Here is a 14,628-nt window from a genome sequence, read left to right on the forward strand (position 1 = left end):
ATCTGTAAAATAGGGTAATTGTTAATAAATTTTATGAATTGCATTAATATGTAATTAGTATTAATGGCACCCATACAACATATGGAAGGTTACAGAACTATTATAATTGTTGTTAATTCTAAACCAAGCCGGTTGGACCGGTAAGGCACACCCCTCTTGTCCAGTTTTATGATCATAGGGCAGCTGGGTGACCCTGGACGGGTCTTTGCCACATTCCGGAGAGGGAATTTCCCCAGAACACCTCAAACAATCTCAGTTTCAGTGATTTGATTTCTAAGCATGTCATGTCCCCAGTCCTTTTCAGTAAAAAGGGAACAGACCGGCTCAAAAGTCTCGAATCCGGATAGAGAAACCGGGAAAAGGCAGAGAACAGCTCGCCAGGCCCCGCCCCACGACTTCCGTGAAGGGGCGGAGCCACAAACATATCTCGCCCCTCCCGCTGCCCCAGACCTCTGCACGCCCCCCCAACATCTCGCGAGACTTAGTTGCCCGCTTCTGCGTACTACGTCCCTCCAGCAACCAAGGCGCCAAAGGCGGGGGGGAGGAGGGGGGAAAAGGGGAAAGTTGGGGGGGGGCCGAAGGGGGAGACGGTGCGAACGGCGCGGCCGCCATCTTGTTTGTGCCCCCGCTCCGCGCTCTCTCCGTTCTCCGTCACTCATACACCTCCCCCGCCCCCCCCCGATCCCAAGCCGGACTTCTCCACGGCACCGGGACACGGCGGCGGTCTGAGTCCTCTTCCCGGGCAGCCAGCGGCGCGGCGAGTGAGTAACGGGGGGAGCGGCGGCGGGCGGGCTAGGTGTGAAGGCGGCAAGAGGACAGGCCTGAAGGGAGGAGGGGAACCCGCCACGGCTCCCGGGGCTTCCAGACTTGGCCTCGTAGATCTGGCCGTCCCGCTTCCTTCCTCCCCCCCTGCCCCGTGCCGTGCGGTGGTTTGGTCCGGCCCCGTCCCGCTGTCCCGCGCCGCGCCGCCATGTTGTGTCCTCGCGGGGCGCCGCCGCCTGCGCTCGCGGTGTCCGCGCGCCTTTCGCCGGCCCGCGGGCCCTCTCCCATTGGCGGAGGGGCCGGCGGCGGCGGCGGCGGCGGCGGGGGAGGAAGGGGGGAGCCTCGATCGTGATTGGTCGGTGGGGAGGAGGCCGCGGACCTGGCGCCTTATTGGTCGCGACGGCTCCGGACTGGAGGGGGAGGGGGCTTTAGGGAAGTGAAGAAGACTAGGGGGTTCGAGTTTGCTCTTCCACCCTCTTTGACTTGGGACTGACCCATCGCTGCGAGAGGGCCCCCACGGCGCAGGCTTGAGGGAGGCCGTCAGGGATGAGGAGGAGCTCTAGCGCTAGAGATGGGGAGTCTGCAAGCATTATTGGTTCTAGGGTATCCACTCTTGAGGGTGTTGGGGGACCACCCACAGTGAGAGTGCCAGGCATAGAAAGATATGGAGTGGGGTACTCCAAAAGGCCTGTGTGGTTTGGGGAGGTAAGAGTAAGAAAGATGTAAGAAAGACGCCAGTCTTGTATTGTGGAGGAGACCACAATAACGGGTGGGTACATTGGGTATGTGGGGGGAGTTGTTGGGTTTTCCCCAGACAGAGGAAAGTCTCAGTTTGAAAGTTGGGAGTGTTTGTTTAGGCCCTTGCCTGGGTATAGGGGTATGGGGAGGCAGCTGTCGGGGCAGTGCATAGAATGCCAGATCTGCAGTCAGGAAGACCGGAGTTCCAATTTTGCCTTTGTTACTTGGGTGACCTGGGGTCTTGGAACTGGTGTTTGTTGAGGGAAATATTAATACCTACCTAGTTGGACATGGCAGGTCTTGGAGAGCACTTGACCTGTATCGCGCGGCCTCTTGCTTACGCCAGTCCGCTTCCTCTCACTGGCTTCCTAGATCTGGTTGAGTGGCTAGGACACTTTAAGGGGTGCTGCTAGGGCTGGGAAAGATGGGCAGTCAGTAAAGCAGAGAGGCCTCCAGTGGTGCAGAGACACTTGGTCTGTTATTTACAACAGGGAGTGAGACTGGGTCTTACAGGAAAAAGGGTTGCCAGTCCAAAGAGACTTAAAGGGAGCCTTGACTTGTCTGGATTTATCTCTGAAGGGCTGGGGTGTAGCATGAGAATGTCCCTACTGCAGAAAGACTGTCAGAGCACCCCAGACTGGGGAAAGTGCAGCTTGAAAAGCCATGATATAACTAGAAAGACCAAGCAGAGGACCCAGCACCTAGCTCTTTGGTTTTTCTTTTTGACATCTTGAGCTTTCTTGCTTGCTTGCTTTTGTAATTAGGGTTAAGTGACTTGCCCAGGTGACAAAACTAGAAAGTGTCAAGTGTCTGAGTTCAGATTTGAACTTGGGTCCTCCTGACTTCAGGGCTGATGATTTATCTATTGCACCACCTAGCTGCCCTTTTTTCTTCTTTGTTTTTAAAAATACTGCCTTAGGAACAAAAATAACCTAACACATAACTTCTCTTCCTTACATAACAAGACTTGACAACAGTTTCTGGTTCATATTTCATGATGAAATATGACTCTACTCTTCTTCCAGTCCAAAGTTTTAAAAAACCATCGAGCAGGGGGCACATTCCAGCTGCACTGAATCATACTGGCTCAGGTTGATTTCAGAAGACTCATAATAAGCCACAGGGACAGGTCAAAACACATTTGCACCCAACTCGTGAGTTCCATAGGGACAGCATTTACTGGGTGGTGCTTTTTATCTCCAGTACAGTTGTAAATACCTGTGCTTTTAGTCCATTTTCAGATGAGATTTCCAGTCTTTGGGTTAATGCCCATGAATGCATCTGGAATTTGGGAAGGAAAAGGGAATGGAAACTGTAGTAAAGTAATAAGATTATTTTATTTTATTTTTTGCTTTTTGCTGAGGCAGTTGGGGTTAAATGATTTGCCCAGAGACACACAGCTAGGAAGTGTTAAGTGAGGTCAGACTCACTCGGGTCCTTTTTTTTTTTTAAATAACTTTTTATTGATAGAACCCATGCCAGGGTAATTTTTTTACAGCATTATCCCTTGCATTCACTTCTGTTCCGATTTTTCCCCTCCTTCCCTCCACCCCGTCCCCCAGATGGCGAGCAGTCCTTTACATGTTGAATAGCTACAGTATATCCTAGATACAATATATGTGTGTAGAACCGAACAGTTTTCTTGTTGCACAGGGAGAATTGGATTCAGAAGGTAAAAATAACCCGGGAAGAAAAACAAAAATGCACATTGTTCACATTCATTTCCCAGTGTTCTTTCTTTGGGTGTAGCTGCTTCTTTCTAGCCTTGATCAATTGAAACTGAATTAGCTCTCTTTATCGACGAGATCCACTTCCATCAGAATACATCCTCAAACAGTGTCGTTGTTGAGGTATATAATGATCTCCAGGTTCTGCTCATTTCACTCAGCATCAGTTTATGTAAGTCTCGCCAGTCCTCTCTGTATTCATCCTGCTGGTCATTCCTTACAGAACAATAATATTCCATAACATTCATATACCACAATTTACCCAACCATTCTCCAACTGATGGGTATCCATTTTCCAGCTTTTAGCCACTACAGAGAGGGCTGCCACAAACATTTTGGCACATACAGGTCCCTTTCCCTTCTTTAGTATCTCTTTGGGGTATCAGCCCAGTAGAAACACTGCTAGATCAAAGGGTATGCACAGTTTGATAACTTTTTGAGCATAGTTCCAAATTGCTCTCCAGAATGGCTGGATGTGTTGAACTCAGGTCCTCTTGCCTGGTGCTCTGTCCACTGTGTCACCTAGCTGCCCTCAGAACAGCAATAAGATTTTATAGATTTGGGTCTGTTTCAAGTTTTGCACATGGATTTTACTAAAGGTTGTGTTTTTTTCATGTTTGAGTCTTCTATATGAATGCATTTTAGAGTTGAACATAATTAAAATTTATAAATTCAGAAAATGTCAATTAAGAACTTACTATATATTTTGCTCCTTTTAGAAAGAGAAATACTGCTTACAGTATTTCTATCAACAAACATATGATAGATCTTAAGTATGGGAGAAAGGTGCACACAAAAATATTTTATGAGGAGAGGAAACAGGCATTTGATTGGGGTTCCAGAGGGTGAGATTTAATAAGTAAAGGGAGAGGGGACCATAAGCATAGATTATAAAGACAGGGAATTGAAAATGGGGAATTCATGTGGTGTACTGGTAAATGGTTAAGATGCAGTGATCTTTAGAAAAATTGTTAACACATTTATGTTTAAGCTGCATTATTAACATTTCCTTCATTGCTTTCTTAAGTCTGGAAAATAAACAAAATAACAAATTCAACTCATGATTTGTACCATTTTAATGTTTCCAAGCTTATAATTCTCACTCTGAAAATTTAGTGGTAGTCTCAGAAGCATGTATGAGCTGGCTCTTATGGTTTTGAACCATTATGAGTTCTAAAGTGACCCTAGCACCCTGTGTGTGTTCTAAGGACAGAGAATTGGTCTGCCTGATGGACTGTGTGACTTAGTGTCCCAGGAGAGGTCAATTGGGAACACATTTAGGAGACTTGGAATCCTCAGCAAAGGAGTTTGAACTTTAGTCAGAGTAGACAATAGGAGACAATTCATAAGAAGGCAGAATATAATGGAAAACCATTTGGTTTTGGAGTCAAGACCCGAGTTCCAGAGCTTATCTATTCTGAGTTCCAGAGCTTATCTACTCTGTGTTCCTGGGCTAGTCATTTCTGAATGCAGAAGCTTACAACTGTTTTGATAATTTTTGGAATGTCTTGTACTTGGCATAAGCAAACAAATAAATGTGGATTGTGGCAGCTAGGTAGTGAAGGTGATGGATTGCTCAGCCTAGAATCAGGAAGATCTGAGTTCAGATATGACCCTAAAGGCTGTGACTTTGGCAAGTAACAATCTCTGCTTCAATTTCCTTAGCTGTAAAACATATAGCAGAAACCTGGTAGGGTTGTTAAAAGAGGAAGTAATAATTGTAAAGCTCTTAATGCAGGGTCAGGCACATAGCAGTACTATATAAATGTTACCTATAATTTTCATTAAAGGTAGTATGGCAAAGTGAATAAGGGCTGGCCTTGCATTTGGTAAGATGGGTTCAAGTGTCCCCTCAGAGGATGGTTGTGTATTCTTGACAAATCACTTAGCCTCTCAATCCAACTTTCATAAGATTTCTGAATCCCAGACTGATCTTAGTTGACAGAACTTTTCATATTGAAAGCTCTCTACAGTAATGAAATTAAATGACAGATCTAAATTTCCTTCTTTTACTCTCCCTCCCCTTTAAAAAAAAAAAGGACCGTCAATGAAGACGTGCTTTATAAGAGGGGGTAACCCAACTAAGTCTGTTGATAAAGAAAACTTTGGATTAGAAGGTACAGGGCAGGTCCATTGTGCAAGACTACTATTGTGACTGATTCCAGAAGGGGCCATAAAGAGAATTTCTAATAAGTAAGAAATAAATACCAGCTAGTTGTAAAATGTGCTGATGAAATAGAATTTTTAGGATTTGGGAAGTTAGAGAACACCACTTTCAGAAGCTTGGAGGTCAGTAGTGATTCCACTTACAGAAATTGTGAATTCAAAAGAAGGAACATTAAGTTTAGGAAGAGAAATAATGAATTTGGTTCTGAAGATGCTGTGTTTGAGTTGTAGGTAAAAGATTATAAGAGCAGAGCTTCTAGAGCTGGAATAAACCTCAGAGGTCATCAGGACCAACCTCCTTATTTTAAAAATCAGGAATCCAGGTTAACAAAGCTAGTGAGGATCTAAGGCAGGATTAGAATTTGAATTTCTGGATACCATATTCTTTAGGCAGAGGAGAATTCAGGATTAGAGAAAGATCTGGTAATTATTTATAAAGAAGTAACAGTTCAATGCATGGGAGGAAAAATTATTAAGGGACAAAATCTTAGAAAGAAAAAAACTTGCAGAATATCCAATTTCAAGGTCAGGAAGAAGATGAACTAAACAGATAATCATAAAAGTAACTAGAGAACCAAGAGAGTTAATATCTCTAAAATCAGAGGAAAGAAACTGGTAGTATCAAAGATACAGAAGCATCAACAAGGATAAGAATTAAAAAAAAATGGTTTTTGAAAGTTTTAATAAATTTGTGGTTGGGATGGAAGCAAGCAGCTAAGATAGAAGTGATGAAGTGAATAAGTTTGGCAGTGAATGGGAAACATACTGTCATATTTTGGTTGGTTTAGAAGGCTTTTTATAGAATTAGGGGACATCTTAGTCCTAAAGAAGACATGTTGTCCTGGTTAGATTTGAAGGATTCAGTGGTAATATTGAGACCATGCATAAGATGGAAGTTTATAATTGGTTTTATAAGCTAGTAACTTGGTCTTGGAGTGGAGAAAATTTGGGTTAAGTGCTACCTTTAACACACACTGGCTATGTGATTCTGGGCAAGTTACTTTTAGTGCTTAAGGCTGCTAATTTTATAAGACTATAAGTTGCAGAATAGTTACCATTCTCATTTGTAGAGTTTCCTCATTAGGGATTCCCTAAAGCTATGAAGTTGGATATGGCAACAACAAAGATAAAATGAAGGCTATGCAAATAGTAGGTGAGGATTCTAAACATTTGCTCACTATGGGTAAGGTGACAGGATTTGCACACTGAACTTTGCCATTCTCTATATGAAATAAGTAATGAGATCTTTAAATATGAAAAAAAAAAAAGATTTCTATCCCAATTCCATATTCTCTTAAGTCTAGGGAAGGTTTAAAACAGATGTATGTGGAAAGAGCACTGAGTTTGGAGCCTGGATTTGTCAGAAATGGCACCATTTCTGCCACTTCTTACCTGTGGGACTTTGGGCAAGTGATTTAACGCAACTCAGTTTCCTTGTCTGGGTAGAAGGAGTGCTAGTTTTGGGGGCAGAAGAACTGATCTTGAGTCCTAGCTCTGTTTTTTTACTACCTGTGTGACTGGGCAAGTTTTTAGCTTTCTCTAGGCCTTAAATTTCTCATCTTTAAAATGTAGTGAAGTGAAAGGGTCTGACTAGAAGATGATTAAAATCTGTTCAAACTCGAGTGTTCTTGTTTTATATCAACTGTTCTTACTATATATAGTAAATGTCTTGACTAAAAGCTAATCAATTTTTGATTGTTAATGGGAAGCACACTGACTGGTGGGGGTTCTTGAGCTACAAGGATACGATAATATCTGTATCTTTCTGTGTTTTTCTTTGTAGTTTTATGGATTTTAAAAATTGCTCTCCCATAAGCATATAATATTTATAATAAATAAATGACTTGAGCATCCTGTGATCTATATGAGTCCATTTCAGCCTTAATGAATGTCCTCCGATGCCTTAGCAGAGTCTAGAAGTGACATTGGATTTTCAAAGGTTGGGCCATCCAAACCCAAAAGTCAGCTTAGTTAAGTTTTAAGGTTCTTACCACCAGAACATCTCTTCAGGTGTTGGGGATTTTTTTTTTTTTTTTTTTTGGTACCAAAGTTTATGAATTCTGTCTTTGAGAGGCCTGTTGAACTTTGACAGTGGGGGAATACCTATATTGAGGAAAGTTTAACTCTTTTGAAGTAATCTAGTATAAGAATTTGTTTGAGAATGGCATTCAGAAAAGTCTATGTATGTGTGGGGAAGACCTAGAAAATTTGGGCTTGGGGCAAGTTAGTTATCCTCTCTAATCCTCATTTCCTCAACTGTCAGATGTAAGTAATAATCCTTGAACTGTCCTACTCACAGATTGTTTGGAGGAATCCAAGAAGATAATGAATGTCAGGTACATGGTAAACCGCACAGAACTTGAGAGCCTCAGCTACTGCTTTTGATTTGACCAGCTTGTAGAATTAGTAGGCCTTCTTAAAGGCATGTTAATGAATAACTAGCTTCATTTTCCTTAACAGTTTGGGTTTACTTTTGAGCTAATACTGAACTCATTCCAACCAACATTTCTTTAAGTGGCCACTTTGTGGAGCTGGGCAGCACTTTTGATAATATTTATTCATGAAACAAACTTCCACCCATGCCTCCTATGTATAGGACATTGAAAATACCAAAAAATTTTGTGGAAAAGAATGGTTGGATGGAAGGGATCTGGGTCTGACCACTCCGTGATTACTATCACTGTGTCATTTAGCCTTGATTTTATAAATCATTTATTGTCATATATAGTTGTTGTGGGAAAAAAATGCTTTGTAAAATCCTAAAGTATATTGAGAACCAGGGACTCAATGAGAAATGTGGGAGCACAGCCCCTTCTCTGAGGAGGGCATGCCATGCTGGGTGGCCCTGTGCCAGTATCTCCCATGTCATACAATTGATTCTAAAATTCTTAAGCGAAACCTTGAGAATGTCCTTGTATCACTGTTTGTGACTACCTCTGAGCACTTCCCCTGTGTGAATTCTCCATCAAATAATCTTTTTGGCAAGTGTATGCTTGACATTTAAACAGTGTGGCCTGCCCAACAGAGCTGTACTCTCTGCAGTAGAGTTGAAATGCTTGGCAGTTTAGTTTGAGTAGGACCTCAGTCTCTGGTACTTTGTCCTGCCTGGGGATCTTCAGATTCTTCCTGAGACAATTCAGATGGAAGCGATTCGGTTTCCTGGCAGGGCGGTGGTATTCTGTCCAGGTTTCACAGGCACACATACAGAGCTGTTGTGCTGACTTCATTGTTGTATGTATGCTAGGTGAGATAGAAATGAGGCAAAGAATGACCTTTTTCATCTAGTCAAAAAAGATTATTCTTGGAGGGGAACAACCTCGGATCTAAACTGGTTTAAACTGAAACAATCATTATTTATAGGGAAAGAGAAGAAGAAATGGTCTTTGTTCTCAAAGAACTTGCATTTTACTGGAAAATACCAAATCCGTTAGTTCAGAAATGCAAATGCGTTTGAAATGGCTAAGAACAATGATCAGTGTGTAGCAGAGTTCATCTAGGAAGATTTCAGAAGAAAAAGACAGAAGGACTCAAGCAGCAATCAAGTTTCATTCTTGGGATCTTTTGAGTCAGTAAGACTCACAGAGCTGGTGCTCCTCATCACCTCAGACCTGCATTGCTAGAATAAAACTAGCATTTGGCTCTGTGGGTGGTCTTTGACTTTTTTCCTCCCTGGTGATCCCCAAAGCCAGTGCCTGACTTGGAGTAAGGGATGTTAACTTCCCTTGGGGACTGGAATTTGGCCTTCCATGAGGGGTAATCCTCCAGGCCTGGAGCACTTGTTCTCTAGCATTCTCTAGATTCTGACCTGTGCTGGGAGAGGGCAATGGGAAGAACTGAAGAAAGGTCAGGGAATTTCCTTCTCCAGGGTCTTACAAGTGGCTGCTGGTCATAAGGTTATACCTTAAGTGAACGCAATTTGAATGTTGCTGTCTGTGTCTCTGTGTGTATGAATATTAGATCGCTTTGGAAAAGACACCTGAGGTGGGAGATGAGCTAAAATTTATAGTCTGATGCTTTGTTTTCATGCTTAGAGTTGACAGGATAAACAATTTGAAAAAGAGTAGCCTATCAGAAGGGTTTAGGGATAGAGAGGTGGTTATGCTGGTCTAGGCAGGAAGCAGTGAAGGATCTAGACTGTAACCTTGAGGCTTATGGAGATTGAGGGAAGAGTGAACACCAGCAGAACTACGAAAGTAGATTGGATAGACCTGGGAAGTAAACATGAGAAGTCAATGTGAACTCTCAAAGAGAACACTGAAATTTCTCCCACTATTGTAGTCCAGTAGTTAGGAGGGGCTTGGACAGATTCTCTATCCTCCCTTAACTCCTGAATTAGCTGGGCTCTGCTCAGATTAGATGCTTTTGAAGTAGCTACTGAATTGAATTGAATTCCCTTTTTTAGTAGTAGAAGTCAGAAGACCTGGATTCAAATTCCAGCTCCAACACTGATTGTGTAACAGTAGACAAGTCACTTCATTTCTTTGAGATTGTCTAAGACGGGAATGACACTGCTCTTAATATTGTAGTGCTATTGTGAAGACTGTTTTGCAAATTACAAAGCAGAAATGGAAATCTTAAATGATTTTTTAAGAAATATGTACTTTTAAAAAATTTAAGGAATGTTGTTCTGAAGGGGAAAACAGAATTAGAATTACTATTGTATCCATCAGATGTGTGTCAAGTAAGCCCAACTAAGTTTGAAGTCTTGTAATTGTCATCTCTGCTTGCCACTTCCTAATAAAGTGAAACTAAGGAATACTGTAGGACAAGAAGCAGCAGCAACTGATACTAAAGCTGCTTGTTGAGCTTCCTTTATAGAAGAGCTGGGAGGAGAGAGAGTCTCAGATTAGGAATGATCTCTCTCAAGTTTGTTTCATCCTCAGGCTCATCCCAAGGAAAACCGTTCCTTTTTCTTGGATTTGAGTTATCTGAAGACCAGAAATATTTCTTTTGCATTTTGTTTGTATAGTTCCTCACATGACAAGTTAGGGAGGCTACAAAGTCCTTTCAGTGTTTTTCTATGTTGATAGGGAACCCAACATCATCCCTTTATATAGAGTGTATCCAGAAGAGGAAAGGATTTAAAATATTGGGTGAAGTGGCAAGGGTTAGAAGCAGGGGTCCTCACTATGGCCCGCAGGCCAGATGCGGCAGCTGAAGACGATTATCCCCCTCACCCAGGGCTATGAAGTTTCTTTATTTAAAGGCCCACAAAACAAAGTTTTTGTTTTTACTATAGTCCGGCTCTCCAACAGTCTGAGGGATAGTGAACTGGCCCCCTATTTAAAAAGTTTGAGGACCCCGTCTTAGCCCTCATCTGATCTTTCTGACAGCCTTTGACATCTTGGCACAGGATATCTTTTATAATTGTTTAGTCTTCCTACATAATCTATTAAATGATAAGACTTCACTTAATAATAACGGAAGAAATAACCTTAATTTACCCATGTCACTGCATTTTGGGGGACTGGCGTTACATTAATGGTGTGCTGTATACTTTAGACCATCAGACTCAAAAGTATGGTCTGCAAAGTCTTGGGAGTTCTGAAGGCCTTTTTAGGGTGTTCTGAGCACTGAGAGGTGCTCAAAAACTATCAAATTATTCCTCCCTTTTCCAAGTATATATCTGTGTGAGGTCAGATTTTTTCATATACTTTAATCAAATTAATACAACAGACTACATGTAGAAGCAGATATAAGAGTCTAGTTGTTGCCTATAAAACTAGACATTAAAGAGACTTGCAAAAATATATAAAACAGTGTCTCTTTTCAATTTTTATTTTGAAAAGTAAAGTTTTTGTAAAGATTTTATATTAATAGATAATGTTCTTTTTAGATGAATTAGTCAAATATTTTAAAATTTTAAATATCTAATATTGCAAGTATCAAGATACATATTTAATCTTAAAAACTCTTTGGGATCTTCTACAATTTTTAAGACTGCAAAGGAGATCTGAGACCAAGATATTGATAACTATTGGTCTAGATCCTGTCTTTGTATCAGGGAAAGATTATTTCCTGACTGATTCTATGGATTCCATGTTCTTACATACTCTGTTTTGACCTGTTTTGAAATCATAGGGAGATAGATTTAATGCTGGAAGGGACTTTATAGTCATCTTGTCTGACTTTCTTATTTTATAGATAAGAAAAAAAGATCAGGCCCTCTGATTTCCCAAAGATGATTCAGATAAGAAGAAAACTATATGCCCAAGAATATTTTCTTAGAAAATTGTGATTGTTTTAAGTCCAAGGAAAACATGTTATTTTTGTGTTGTATCCAAATATGTTGTTTTATTTTTTTTGATTTAGAAGTAAGTCTGTCTTTTCAGAAGAAAGCAAGTCCTAGACTTTTTTGGGTAAAAATCCTTTCCCTCTGTCAACATTTTCTCTACCTTTAAAGATCTACCCTATTCTCATATTTAGCCACATCTAGTACTGGTCTTTGACCTAGTTGTGTGGGGGGTGTTTTTGAATTTTTTATAAAGTTCTTGACTTTGGATTGATTTATATAGCAGTCTTAATTTCTTTTAGGCAGAGGTTATGTATCCATGCTCCTTTACATGACTGAGAGGTTTGGAGTAGAGTCCTCCAATATTTGAATGTGTTCTTTCTGATTCATACAAATCTAGGTAGGATTTAAGCCCCTATATAAGTATTTATAGACTTCCCTTAAACTCACTGAGCGCCATTTATTTACTTATCCATTCATTCATTCATTTTGTTGAGGCAATTGGGGTTAAGTGATTTGCCCAAAGTCACACAGCTAGGAAGTGTTAAGTGTCTGAGTCCTGGTTTGAACTCTGGTCCTCCTGACTTCAGGGCTGGTGCTCTATCCACTGCGCAAGTGCTATTTATTTTAATCTTCACTATTTCCTTATAAATTAGATTAAATAATTGTTCTATTTTTGACCACACATTCATGAATATGGGATATAAATACTAAGCTTGAGCACTGCACAAAAGCAGTGACAAGGAATAAAATGATTCATAGGAAGTGATTCTGAGATATGGTATATTTTATATTGTTGTTGGTCCTGCTCCAGTCTAGGTTGATAGTTACTAAAAGTTACCCTAATTACCATTATCCTTGCTTTCTTTAACTGTCAATTTGTCCAATGATCTTTGGGAAATGAGGTGATTCTTTTTTTTTTTTAAACATTAATTTTTTTCACTTTTTCTAATATTTTATTTTCTCAAATACATGCAAAGATAGTTGGTTATTTTTTTTTAAACATTCACCTTTGCAAAACCCTGTGTTTCAAATTTTTTTTATTTTCTCCTTCCTCTCACTCTCTATAAGACAGTAAGCAATCCAATGTAGATTAAATGTGTGCAGTTCTTCTAAACATATTTTCATATTCATCATATTGTACAAGAAAAATGAGAGCAAAAGGGGTAAAAACATGAGAGGAGAAAAAAATAAGCAAATAACAACAAAAAGATGAAATATACTTTGATCCACATTCATCCAGTCTCCATAGTTCTCTCTCTGGGTGCAGATGGCTCTCCATCACAAATCTCTTGGAATTGCTTGAAATCCCTTCATTGTTGAAAAGATCCAAGTCCATCACAGTTGATCATTACATAATCATATTGTCACTATATACAATGTTCTCTTGTTTCTGCTTATTTCACTTAGCATCAATACATAAATTTTTAGTATTGAGATTCATTATCTGTGGTATCCTTTAGCAAAATGTAGTTTTCTTCTCTCTTTTAATTAGATTTATTTTGCTTCACGTTCATGATCAGAATCACTAACCGTGCTTTTGCTTCAGCGGAAGCATAATATATTCTGCTCTAGCCTTTTACTGTTACTCTGTATCTGCTTTAAATGTGTTTCTTGTAAACAATATATTGTAGGATTCTGGCTTTTAATCCACTCTGCTCTGCTTCCATTTTATGGGAGAGTTTATCCCATTCACATTCACTGTTAAAATTACTAACTTTCTATTTCCCACCATTCTCATTCTATTTTTTCCAGTTTATACTTTTCTTTCTCCTTTCACTCTTGGTGATTATATTTCTTTCTTTTTAAAAATAATAATAATTTTTTATTTTTCAAAATACATGCAAAGATAACTTTCAGCATTCACTCTTGCAAAACCTTTTGTGTTCCAATTTTTTCCCCCTTCCTCCTCTCCTAGACAGCAAGTAATCTAATGTAGGTTAAACATGTGCAATTCTTTTAAGCATATTTCCACATTTATCATGATGCACAAGAAAAATCAGATCAAAAGGGAGAAAAAAATGAGAAAGAAAAAATAAGCATGCAAACAACATCAAAAAAAGTGAAAATACTATATACTTTGATCCACATTCAGTCTCCATAGTTCTCTTTTTGGATATGGATCATCACAAGTCTATTGGAGTTGCTGAGAAGAGCTAAATCCAGGTGATTGTATTTCAAAAAGGAAATAAGGCAATGCTGTAATCTCATCATACTAGAGTTCTCTCTTTGGATTTTTGAACTTTTTGTATAGTTAATTACTGTTTTAGCTTGTAGCCAAAGAGCAGGAAGCATGTTTCTTTTCAAACAAATAAAAGACCCTGGTGTTGTAGGAGGCAAAGCTTTTGAGTTGGCAATTATTAGGTAGACAGAAGATTGCTATTTATGGTGGCATTTAAACTGACTCGTTTCAGTATTACTGAATTAGAGGACTTAAAATTCTATTATCCATCGATCATACTGTAATTTGTAGACACCTATGTATACACACATGTATATATGAACATAAATACGTGTGTACACACACACACACACACACACACACACACACACACACAGTGCTTTTGCTTTGCCTCTTCCTATTAGTGTATGCTTTTGAAGATCTTTTTCCTCGTTCATTCAATGAAAGGAGATGACATGTCTAACAGAAAATTCCAGTTCAGTTCCTAACTCTTATCCCTTTTAGATCTACCATGATCTTATACGAGCCACAGTATCTTCATCTATAAAAATAAGAAAATATTAATAATACTCACATTCCCCTCACAGGTATTTCTAAGGATCAAATCTCATGAAATACTATATAAAAATCAATAAATATAATAATTTGACAAATGAATGTCTGGCAATGTATTGTATTCCTTGTAAAACCTATTCTTTGGAACAATGACTATTTTGAAAACATAGGTTTCTATGTCTAAATATTCCTTTCAGAATCACTTTGGGAGTCTATATATTAAAAACAGCAGAAGCAGTTTAACATTTTTATAGTACTCTTAAGGT

General features: G+C 39.7%; 1 protein-coding gene across 6 annotated transcripts in view; it reads left to right on the plus strand.

Annotated features, from left to right (window-relative positions):
• Positions 1–534: 534 nt before the first annotated feature.
• Positions 535–14,628, plus strand: part of NFYC (nuclear transcription factor Y subunit gamma) — an 89,338-nt gene continuing 75,244 nt past the window's right edge. For 3 of the 6 annotated variants that reach the window (XM_051987786.1, XM_051987790.1, XM_051987791.1), the window contains exon 1: positions 535–761. The gene's annotated coding sequence lies outside the window, so the exon portion shown is untranslated. The remainder of the gene's footprint in view (positions 762–14,628) is intronic. The other 3 variants (XM_051987783.1, XM_051987789.1, XM_051987787.1) reach the window with 1 other exon arrangement.

The sequence above is a fragment of the Antechinus flavipes genome, chromosome 3, assembly GCF_016432865.1.
Source record: "Antechinus flavipes isolate AdamAnt ecotype Samford, QLD, Australia chromosome 3, AdamAnt_v2, whole genome shotgun sequence".
NCBI classification, from domain to species: Eukaryota; Metazoa; Chordata; class Mammalia; order Dasyuromorphia; family Dasyuridae; genus Antechinus; species Antechinus flavipes.